The sequence below is a fragment of the Ptychodera flava genome, chromosome 16, assembly GCF_041260155.1.
Source record: "Ptychodera flava strain L36383 chromosome 16, AS_Pfla_20210202, whole genome shotgun sequence".
Classification (NCBI taxonomy): domain Eukaryota; kingdom Metazoa; phylum Hemichordata; class Enteropneusta; family Ptychoderidae; genus Ptychodera; species Ptychodera flava.
Window position 1 is genome coordinate 20,424,833 of NC_091943.1, and position 11,795 is coordinate 20,436,627.

Below are 11,795 nucleotides of genomic sequence, written 5' to 3' on the forward strand. Positions count from 1 at the left end.
ACGGTCTCCACCGAACAGGTAGTGAGCGCGTGGCGTGACAGCGATGCAGCGCGCGCGACGACTGTTGACATGGCAACTCTAAAGGTAAACTAACAAAATGGCGTCCCCTCTCCGCGCGAGCTCCGTGCCGTACGACGATCGAAATCAGGATAGATTTAAAGCTGAGCAGTTTTGATCGGTTACAGTTGTATAGCATATTGCACCTTAAAATGTTCCTTCTGTATGACGATTTTTGTATCCCGGTGTCTTTCTTATTGGGTTTCATTGAGATATGGACGACTTGCAGCGATGTCGCGCGTGATGTTGACATCTTCGTCGTATACTTTATGAATGAAGCCTGTTCACATAAACATTCTGATATTTATGCGCAAGGCGTAATAAAGTAAAGCCTCAAAATTAAAGGTTTTTCGTTCTATTAGTAAAAAATCCCTAAAATTATGGGCATGGGTATATGATAAATCGGTTATTACCCAATATCGCCTGTTCCTTGTGTCGTATCAGCATTCGTGTCATTTGTGCTGCGTCAGACACTCGACTTCGTCTCGTGTCTGACGCAGCACAAATGACACGAATGCTGATACGACACAGGAACAGGCGATGTTGGGTAATAACCTGTATGTATGTATGTATGTATGTATGTATGTATGTATGTATGTATGTATGTATGTATGTGCACGCGCGGGAGTATGCGTGCGCGTGCGTGCATGCATGCATTCATCTGTCTATCTATCTATCTATCTATCTATCTATCTATCTATCTATCTATCTATCTATCTATCTATCTATCTATCTATCTATCTATCTATCTATCTATCTATCTATCTATCTATCTATCTATGAATACAACATGGATACCTACACAGCATATGTCCATGTAGGTATGCATGCATCCATGTATGTACGTATGCATGCCTACATGGCATGTGTGCATATACAGTGTAAGATGCAAGGTACGCGAACATTCCACAATCCACATTGATAAGAGCTCTTTACCGTAAAGTTTTAATACCGAAAAAATGCCCATTTATGTAATACGCGTAAATGGATGCTAATTCATCTCGCATCTGGCACTGAACGCAAATTTGTCACTGGATTATACACTAATCATTCAGGCTCCAATCAGGTTTTGTGACTGACGAACAAGTGCGTTGACTGGTACTAGTCTCTCCGGGCTCAAGTGCAGAGTTAGCGTGTGATTACAAATGTTACATTTTACGTTAATTTTTATCCACAGAGGTGTAATAAGTATAACGAGTGATGCGATGATATTGCACCTGTATATTTGTATATCATGTATGTCTCGATATACTATTTGATATGGCAGACCAACTATGTGAGCGTGTTGCACATGCGCAAATTGACAAACGCTTCACTTTTTTCGACACATGACGGGCATTGTTTGGATACACATTCTCAGTTTTTGAGCAGGCAACCCAGCGTCTCCTTTTTGTAACCCTCTTCGGCGTTACATGTTTAAACTGATCTAGATTTTCCTCGAGATTATTCTTACTTTTCATCACGTGACACGGAACTATACATTTGTAAAAAGGGTTTAGCGACCCTCAAGCTTTGTACTCTGTTGTGTTTGTGAAACAGTCTCTCTCTCTATTCTCCAAAGCATACCGAAATGCGTGGTGCTCAATTTGTAAAGACAGTCAGTGTGTGTTTAACATCTGATGCCATCGTTGACGGCTGAAAATTGTAATCTAGAATTCGTTGATTAAAAATGACATTACCGCCGTGTTTGTAATGCAAGTACGTTTTCTTTTCGAAATACATCTACGGCAACAAGTAGGTGGAATAGTTTCAAATTGTTTTCTCGAGCTAAAAATAATGTAAATAACACAAAAGTTACAATAAGTCTTCTTACATTTTATAGTTACTTCAAATCTATTCCACTGTTTTAAATGCTTGCCAAAATAAATTTTCGTATTTTGTTTGACAGTAGCACATTGTTTTGTTCGATTGAGGACATTATTGGAGGTAAAATTTAGTCAACATACCTTTTTACTACTGAAAAATATTTTCTATAATGTTATCACTGGAGCGTTTAGAGGGACAGTGCAGAGTTGTTATCTGTACGGGAATATCGCGCCCCTTCAGGTAGTGTGCGCCTCGAAAGATGAAAGACTCTCAAAATTTGCTCAAACTTTCTTCAGTGAAACTTTCAACCATTCTGTCACCGAATCAAGAATAAAAATCAGGGGTCATCGTACAAAGTTTGGTACTAGAAAAATAAATTAACCTAACATTTACATATATTTGATATTGAAAAGGGCCTTAATGCCCTGTGTTAATTCTATGGCGGGAAATGAGTTTTTGATTATCGAAAAACTGAGACGGTGAAATTGTTTCTTAATCCAAGAGCTTTAGAACGAGCCCTCACAAGTGGTAGATCAAAAAAGAGTTGTAAAAGTTTGAGAGTGCGAATAGCTGTCCCCAGCGCACATGCTATAGCTTAATTTCAATGGGTCGATTTTGATGTCATCAGGGTGCAAAAAGTACGATCACCAGCCATGACCGTATGTTAATATATGACAGCTACGCTAAGGTATGCTGGTAATAAAACTGTACATCAAAGTACGCTTCAAAGTGAAACTATAGCGAAAAGAGCACCGACGTCGACGCGCGCACTGGTATTACAGAGCAAAGCGTAGGCGGTTAATTAATGGGATGTTGATTTACGCACCATGTGGTGTTAATACATCGATGGGATAATACGCCATTGATCACGCAATTTAATCTGGCTAAGATTTTTTTAAAATCTACTTTGGTTTAAATCGTAGCTTGTCTCCATTCAGCACAATAAAGGAATACTGTGGATTCAACCATTGGCCAACTTACCGTCAGATACTCGAACGAAGGCATATATATCGGTGGAGTGCCGTTTTTTATCCCCTGCCGATCTTATCCCCGCACATGCTTCGCCGGGTCTGTCGACGATTTCGACCCTCGTTATAATATCGAAGCTATTTTTACTATTGTATGTATATGCAGTGATATATAAAGCGATTTTATGAAAATATTTTTAAGAAGTGACAAAATGTTTCAAACGGATGAAAATCTGCCCATGGGGACCATGATTATCGATTTTTTAATGACAGATATATTTCCGACCATCGGACATACTTGTGCAGGGCATTTGTTGGCAGTTTGACTGGACATACTTATTTGCCGAAATGCAAGCATTTTTTCTGACGAGGGGGAAAGAGATGCAAAAAATACACGAGTTTTCAACGCCTGCAAGTCTAAATACGACAGAAAATGACGTCTATAGATATCCATATGACAGACAGTATAAAATGTGTAATTTTCCAAAGTCGCTCGTTTCGATCACTTTGCCAGAAATATTCGTTTTTTATCAAATATGAAAAACTTAAATATATATAGGACACCCAAAGCAATGGTGAGATGTGACTCAACAATCATATGCCAAAGAAGAAAATAAAACCAGGTTCCGGTAGATATCCGGGCTGTTTTATGAATAGAAATTAAGTTGGATCGTCTGCTCATGCGCGGGGATAAGATCGGCAGGGGATAACATACGGCACAGCATCGGCTCTGGTATTGCCTCTGATTGTCTCTTTTCTCGGCGTGTTGCGCATCACGTCGGTGACGATGAATTTTGAATGTGTTAACACGTCGTCATCTGTTAGCGTGTAGCAAAACGCACAAAAGTTTGCAGCTATCCGATTCGCGCCATTTAATCGGCACCCTACGGCGGGATGCCATCCCATTCAAACGAGAAAGGTTAATCCCGATACTTGCGCAGAATGTCGTGTCACCTTGGTCGTAAAATTTATTTCGATAAGTTTGGGGTGATTTATTCTCATCGTCCCGTCAAAGCGATCCGGGCTTATATCCATGTGCAGAGCAGGATCGGATCTTTGATCCACCGCCGGATAATGCACTGGGGTTTCGCCAAACAGAACGAGGAGACAAGCCACGTCATACTCTACACAAGGCAATCAAAACACAGCGTCACACACACACACACACACACACACATAAACACACACAAACGTTTTAAACTTCAATCTAAAACCGTCTCATCCACAGCCTTCATGGTACAATCGTTTGATCAAGTTTCGTTGCCTGCCGCTTTTTCTCTGTTTTTTCATCATTTTTGTCCTTTTTGTGAAATAGAATTTACCTTCTACTCCCCAAATCATATCGTAATGACTAGAGTTCAACTCATCATCGCAGCTTGCATGCGTACAATGTCCAATATTGAAGCTGAAACCTGAACAAGTCAATAACAATATTATATTCAACGCGCTATGTTTACCAGGCTAAAACTTTGCATCGTAAAGATACTTCAGTGTGGAGAAGAAGAACGATAAATAACAATTATATAAGTTGCAGTTATTGTCGCTTTACTGCCTTCATTCCTTGAAGGGTGCGTAATGGTTTCTGCCCTCATGAACAGCGAAATGCGGCCATGCAGTTTTCGTTGCTAATAATTCTGACTTCCAAATCTTAATTTTAACATTCCATAAAGAAGAAATCGTAGCAATCGTCCATGGTCAATCCGTCAGCAGAGGTTAGCTGTAAAGAGCAGATTCCCCGAGTACCGTCGTGTATGCGTCCTCACTTGACACGCACTCAAAATAGGGCTGTTTGTCGCAATCTAGCGATAACAACACAAGATGATAAGCCTTTACCGCCATCTGTAAGCAGTGCATCTTCACACAGGACGTTAGAGACACACCAATTTTCCAATTTAATCGCCACCCGCGGCTAAGGATCCATCCCTTCGTGATAAAGTGGAATAACCCTCTGTCGCCCGGAGCGCCCTTTTCCCCCAGTAGCTACTACAATCGACTCGCATTTACAATTATTGCTGCTGGCGTAATAGATTAAGTTTTTGAGTGATATTTCTGTCGTTCACAGGCTGGTAACAGGACGCTAGAATCCCTCCGCGCAATTAATTTTTTGATGTGACAGAAAAAAACACAAGCTCAAAATTTGTGGACGGCGTATTCCCGGACTTCAGTTAACTGTACTGCAGTCGCCATTTACAATTGTAGGTTTCTGCGCAGCGCTGATGATATTTCACTTTTGGAAAACACATTTTTTTAGATATTCTGCCTTGAGCTTCCGAAAAAGCAGTCAAGTCAAGACATCCACAGAAGCGGCGTGTCTGTCTGACTCGTTCAAAACTGATCTATGTTGTTAAATGCTTGCGTTGTCATGGAGAAAAGAACCCAGAATAAACTCTTACTTCTGTATAGATTGTTTTCCAGGCCTACATCCACTTTTCAATTTGCAGCATTCTCGGCAATGACGCTCAAGTCCCGCAGCGTCAATAAGTAAAGATTTCTTTTCCTTTTTGTATGTTTGATTTGTCACCACATTGAAATTTATTAAAAACAAATATTGAAAGTGTTTAATTAAGGCCACGTTAGCTGTTACCTTTTTGCATTTCGCTTACCAAAATATGATCTAATCTTTGTAGAGCTATTGTAGAGATATTGACACTGAGACACTGAGAGAGAGAGAGAGAGAGAGAGAGAGAGAGAGAGAGAGAGAGAGAGAGAGAGAGAGAGAGAGAGAGGAGAGAGAGAGAGAGAGAGAAAGAGAGAGAGAGAGAGAGAGAGAGAGAGAGAGAATGGGTGGTAAACAACATTTTGTAAAATTGTGTACATTTGACATAGCCGTATATACGTATGATTAATATATGCTTTCATGATGGGCGTAGTAGAGAGAAACAATATCAGCTAAAATACGATAGCCGTTGTCATAAGAACCCAGTAAGTAGGAGCTGGTACAGCTTTTCTTACTGTTAATATAGCATCGAGACTGACAGGCAAAAAGAGAGACAGACGGACGGGTGAGTGAACAAACCGACTTAGAAACAGAACGGATACAAAGAGAGTCATATACGGCCACACAAACACGAAAACCGAGGTAACACAATGTGATATACACATAATACCAGAAGGACATAAACCGCTGAATCTTTCAAACACGCAGGTATAGGCCGGCAGGTAGACGCGCACACGGACTGAGACTTCATATGTGTACCTCACATGTTTATGAACATAATTTGCATAATTTTGCGTGTATCCGCAGTTCGGAAAGAGATATCTGTCAATATCGCGCCATTTTATGGTGTTCCCTGGTTGCATTCGCAGCTCGCACCTTACAAATATTATGCGTAATATATGCAAAGCGCCGGAGAAAATTAGAGAAACGCCATAAAATTGGCTTCCAACTTCCTTTTTTCCCTTGCCAGTGCTGCGCGCAAAACAAATCAATTGAGACATTTAAGTTGGTCTGGGATCATCGATGAAAACAGATGTGTCTTTCGTAGACCCTGGAATATGTCAAACCAGAGTAAGACATTTCATTCAACGTGCGGGCTGTTGTGGTTACATTGCAAAAATCATATCCCACCCATTATTAGAATTTGACCTCGTTGTGCAATGTTAGAACACTACGGTGGCCCAAAACTACCTGTTCTCCGCATTCAAAGTCTGCGTCGCAATCAAATGTTTTTCTCTCACATATGTCTCTGCATTCAAAGTCTGCGTCGCAATCAAATGTTTTTCTCTCACATATGTCTCTGCATTCAAAGTCTGCGTCGCAATCAATTGTTTTTCTCTCACATATGTCTCCGCATTCAAAGTCTGCGTCGCAATCAAATGTTTTTCTCTCACATAAGCTTATGTCTCCGCATTCAAAGTCTGCGTCGCAATCAATTGTTTTTCTCTCACATATGTCTCCGCATTCAAAGTCTGCGTCGCAATCAAATGTTTTTCTCTCACATATGTCTCCGCATTCAAAGTCTGCGTCGCAATCAAATGTTTTTCTCTCACATATGTCTCCGCATTCAAAGTCTGCGTCGCATTCAATTGTTTTTCTCTCACATATGTCTCCGCATTCAAAGTCTGCGTCGCAATCAAATGTTTTTCTCTCACATAAGCTTATGTCTCCGCATTCAAAGTTTGCGTCGCAATCAAATGTTTTTCTCTCACATATGTCTCCGCATTCAAAGTCTGCGTCGCAATCAAATGTTTTTCTCTCACATATGTCTCCGCATTCCAAGTCTGCGTCGCATTCAATTGTTTTCTCTCACATATGTCTCCGAGGTATGCCTCAGTGTACGTTATTCCGGAAGCATAATTTCTATCGAACAGCGCTATTGACAACGACGAACATTGTATCAAGTTATTTTCAATAGATTATCGATCGAAAATTTGTTTGGACGGGCCGGGCGCTCGTGTGTTGAGGTCACGTCATAAACATTTCCACAATAACCCATATATTGACTTATACACTTAAATATCAACATTGAAGGTATCCGTTGGTTCCTGTACTGAAATTAAATCGACGACAATTTTTTTAGTTTTGGTGATACTTTTACGTACGTTTCGGCACATTTTGGCGCACCTCGGCGTAGTTTGGCGCCATTGCGAACGGGGGGGGGGGAGACTACACGCGAGTGAGCGAGACAACAATGTATCAATTTCGGACAAAAGGATATCGATCGATAACGTTCACTGCACGATTACAGTGGAGACTCTACGCCCGTTCGCCTCTGTTCTGTGTTATTCTTGCAGTTTACTGGGATTTTCATAGTTAATATTCGCCAAAATTTGGTATAAATTACAACAACCTGACTGGTATTTGGTCTGTATAATTTAAGAGACGTTAACCGATTAAAATGGGTCAATATTAGACCCTGATTCTGCATATGCAAACGCCTGTAAGATCGCCATTTTATTGAGGGCAAGAGCAAAAATTCAGCGATCGGAAAAATAAAATGCAACTAAAACAAGTTTCGTCGAGAAATTCAAAAAACTAAAACGACAGCAATTTTGTATATATATCAAGGAAACACCGTGCCACTTTTCACTATAATTGGTTCAGAATTGAGAAATTTGAACGAGCGATAGTTGTACGGTCTGTTCTGTACATTAAACGCAAATGTTTTCTATGGGAAATCGAGCAGAGTAGACACATCGTAAAATGAAAAATACATCTGAAAAAAACCGTTGGTTTAACTTTTTCATTTCGCTGTTATTTTTTATAATATTTGGTATGACACATATCATGAAGGGTAACTAAAACTCTATGGTTTTATTTTTTTAGTTTCCCTCTTTTTTTATGAAATGACGAGTTGAAGATCGTTTTGCTGTTGACTGTGTTTTTACTTGATTTTGCATATGTCTCTTATCGCTTACGTATTTTTGGAATTCCTTGTGAAATTCTTCCCAAAATATTATAATTGTAAGGGCAGCATATACGGGAAATAGGACCTGTTGCTCTTTCATTAATATTTAGATGTGCAGCAAGGAAATACGGCGAAATTTTCAACATGACGCGGGAGGTGAAATTGACTCTCCGAACGCGCACTCCACGTATGTGTGGCAAAAATTCGGGACGCTATATACCGTACAAAATGGGGCGCCTTTGGGCCGTAGTGCACTACGTATATGCTGCCCTTACAATTATAATATTTTGGGAAGAATTTCACAAGGAAATTCCAAAAATACGTAAGCGATAAGAGACATATGCAAAATCAAGTAAAAACACAGTCAACAGCAAAACGATCTTCAACTCGTCATTTCATAAAAAAAGAGGGAAACTAAAAAAAATAAAACCATAGAGTTTTAGTTACCCTTCATATGATATGTGTCATACCAAATATTATAAAAAATAACAGCGAAATGAAAAAGTTAAACCAACGGTTTTTTTCAGATGTATTTTTCATTTTACGATGTGTCTACTCTGCTCGATTTCCCATAGAAAACAATTGCGTTTAATGTACAGAACAGACCGTACAACTATCGCTCGTTCAAATTTCTCAATTCTGAACCAATTATAGTGAAAAGTGGCACGGTGTTTCCTTGATATATATACAAAATTGCTGTCGTTTTAGTTTTTGAATTTCTCGACGAAACTTGTTTTAGTTGCATTTTATTTTTCCGATCGCTGAATTTTTGCTCTTGCCCTCAATAAAATGGCGATCTTACAGCGTTTGCATATGCAGAATCAGGGTCTAATATTGACCCATTTTAATCGGTTAGCGTCTCTTAAATTATACAGACCAAATACCAGTCAGGTTGTTGTAATTTATACCAAATTTTGGCGAATATTAACTATGAAAATCCCAGTAAACTGCAAGAATAACACAGAACAGAGGCGAACAGGCGTAGAGTCTCCACTGTAATCGTGCAGTGAACGTTATCGATCGATATCCTTTTGTCCGAAATTGATACATTGTTGTCTCGCTCACTCGCGTGTAGTCTCCCCCCCCCCGTTCACAATGGCGCCAAACTACGCCGAGGTGCGCCAAAATGTGCCGAAACGTACGTAAAAGTATCACCAAAACTAAAAAAATTGTCGTCGATTTAATTTCAGTACAGGAAACCAACGGATACCTTCAATGTTGATATTTAAGTGTATAAGTCAATATATGGGTTATTGTGGAAATGTTTATGACGTGACCTCAACACACGAGCGCCCGGCCCGTCCAAACAAATTTTCGATCGATAATCTATTGAAAATAACTTGATACAATGTTCGTCGTTGTCAATAGCGCTGTTCGATAGAAATTATGCTTCGCGGAATAACGTACACTGAGGCATACCTCGGAGACATATGTGAGAGAAAAACAATTGAATGCGACGCAGACTTGGAATGCGGAGACATATGTGAGAGAAAAACATTTGATTGCGACGCAGACTTTGAATGCGGAGACATATGTGAGAGAAAAACATTTGATTGCGACGCAGACTTTGAATGCGGAGACATAAGCTTATGTGAGAGAAAAACATTTGATTGCGACGCAGACTTTGAATGCGGAGACATATGTGAGAGAAAAACAATTGAATGCGACGCAGACTTTGAATGCGGAGACATATGTGAGAGAAAAACATTTGATTGCGACGCAGACTTTGAATGCGGAGACATATGTGAGAGAAAAACATTTGATTGCGACGCAGACTTTGAATGCGGAGACATATGTGAGAGAAAAACAATTGATTGCGACGCAGACTTTGAATGCGGAGACATAAGCTTATGTGAGAGAAAAACATTTGATTGCGACGCAGACTTTGAACGCGGAGACATATGTGAGAGAAAAACAATTGATTGCGACGCAGACTTTGAATGCAGAGACATATGTGAGAGAAAAACATTTGATTGCGACGCAGACTTTGAAGCAGAGACATATGTGAGAGAAAAACATTTGATTGCGACGCAGACTTTGAATGCGGAGAACAGGTAGTTTTGGGCCACCGTAGAACCCTAATCCTCATCTATCATAAGGACATGCTGTGACATTCACCAGTGACAAACTCGCGAATGACGATGATAAAAGCTGGTTCGATGTCGAAGAACGTAAAACATGAGGTTTTACAGATACAGATTTTTTTCTGACTCCCTTTTATCGTCCGAACTTTTGAAACTTTAAGGCTTATAAGGTGTAATATTGATGGAGAACTTTGTCCATTTTATTATGTTCATAATGTTCGTTATGTTGAACACAACTGCACAAACATTCAACGTTCAACTTACGGATGCTTAACTGCCGTCCGCTACTGAGTCTCTAGCGTCAAAACTCCGTTTATAATCGCGACTGCGCTACACAGAGGCCGGGCTATCCCGCCAATGTTGGGAACATGGCAAAACAAAAGAATCGACAACAACTATGCGATTAAGGTAGTATTCGCCTCGAAAGTGAAAGACAAACTTTTGCTTAAACTTTCCTCGGTGAAACTTTCAATCGCTCTCTCACCTAATCAAGAATACAAAAATCAGGGGTAACCGCGCAAAATTGGGTACTATAGAGAAACAAATTACCTGACATTTACCGATATTTGAAATTCAAAATGGCCGTCATCCCTGTGGTAACGCTATTGGGAAAAATGAAATTTTCGATTTTTGAAAAACTAAGACGGTAAAAGTTTTTAGTGTACTCCAAAATCTTTAAAGTTAGCTTATATATATGCGATTATTTCCCTCTTTACAGTAACTGGTAGATCAGCATAGATTTGTAAAAAATTAAGATTCCAGATATCTGTCCCTGAGGCGCATTCTACCCTAAGACAGTTGTTAATGTGCGCAGATACACAAATAGACACATACACATGCTTTATTTAATATCGAGTTTTCATAAGCATGGCTTCAAGTTTTCTCTTTTTCACTAATAGGGATTTTTTATTCATTGATAGCGATATGGTGATGTTTTTGTCGTGTCACATTTGCGTCGTCGTGAGGTTCGAACTTTTGCACACGGGGCGACAATAACTGCGATGGCCCGCAGGCTACTTTAGTTTCCAAGATGTTTTGACAGCTCGACTCTGGCAGCGTTTCACGTGTCTGTTTCGTTGCACTCGCGCGTCTCACGGCGATTTCCTTTTGTTCTCCGCCGATGAGCGCCTCTACTGCGCGCACGAGCGGAGGCCCTCTACACACTCACAAGCACGGCCACTCAGAGGCAGCCCGCCAGATCACTGGTTCGTGATACCAGTCGCCGAGGACAAAGCCGGCACCACTCGTGCGCATGGCAGCCGCGACTTCTTTGCCCTCCTTTATTTTGTATCACCAGAAGTGGAGGGGCTTTCGAGAAGCTTCCTCGCTGAAACCTCTCTCACAAGAACTGGACCCCTTGGTCTTATCATTTTCACGCGGGCTCGCTTTTTTCTCCTAATTTGGCTTCTTGTGCACATTTGTGTGGGTCTTGTCAAAGGACACGAAGCTACTAGAGTGGAGTTTGCACCATTTAAACGAGGAACAATCACGTTAGGCAAGAGCGCTTTTGATATCAGTATTACAACTACTTG